This window comes from Numida meleagris, chromosome 4 (genome assembly GCF_002078875.1).
Source record: "Numida meleagris isolate 19003 breed g44 Domestic line chromosome 4, NumMel1.0, whole genome shotgun sequence".
Taxonomy (NCBI): Eukaryota; Metazoa; Chordata; class Aves; order Galliformes; family Numididae; genus Numida; species Numida meleagris.
The window spans coordinates 351,178-351,822 of NC_034412.1; the positions used below are offsets into that span (position 1 = coordinate 351,178).

The window sequence follows — 645 nt, forward strand, 5'->3', positions numbered from 1 at the left end:
GCAGAAAGCCTCTTCTTTCTACACATTTCCTCATTCTTAATACTTTGCTTGAGGCCTCTGTCTGCAGAGAAACAGCGGATGAACTGGAGATAGCAGAGACTCTCCTTGAAACAGCTGCTGCCAGCTTTGCTCAGGTACTCGCGCTCTCGCAGCGCTCACGTGGCGGGGCACTCGGGCGTCTGGCTTGCAGGTGTAAGAGGCTGACAGCCAGCAGCGTGCATCTTACTCTCAAAAACGTTGTTACAATCTGCGCTGAGAAAGGAAGAATGGTGCGTGCTGGGTGAGAAATACCAGAATTTGCGTTCCCAGAGGCACCTTGCTTTTCAACCACAACCCTGAAATTTCTACTCAATGTTAGAATACGTTTCCACGTAAAGACAAATGGTTCTCTGAGCATTCTATTGTTTTAGCCTGCTATCGTGTTATCTTAGGCCTCCATAACGAATACACACCCTTCCAATTCTCCATTAGTCTGTAAACAACTTAGCTTTCAACAAAGTTTACATTTAATGTTGGTCAGTTTGTTTAATGCACATTTGAGAGGTTTTGTGTGCGTTTGTATAAACCTGCTAATCTCTATGAGGAGCGTGTCATCTAGAATACAAGCTGTCATGCTTTACGTTGTCTCTCTCCTTTTTATCCAAG

The 645-nt window shown here is 44.8% G+C and overlaps 2 protein-coding genes across 14 annotated transcripts in view; one reads left to right on the forward strand and one right to left on the reverse strand.

The window, feature by feature from the left end:
* MED12L (mediator complex subunit 12 like) overlaps nucleotides 1-645 on the reverse strand; it is a 108,201-nt gene that overhangs the window by 37,643 nt on the left and 69,913 nt on the right. The gene's annotated exons all lie outside the window — the stretch shown is intronic.
* P2RY13 (purinergic receptor P2Y13) overlaps nucleotides 1-645 on the forward strand; it is a 17,183-nt gene continuing 16,538 nt past the window's right edge. The window contains exon 1 of the mRNA XM_021396751.1: nucleotides 1-134. The gene's annotated coding sequence lies outside the window, so the exon portion shown is untranslated. The remainder of the gene's footprint in view (nucleotides 135-645) is intronic.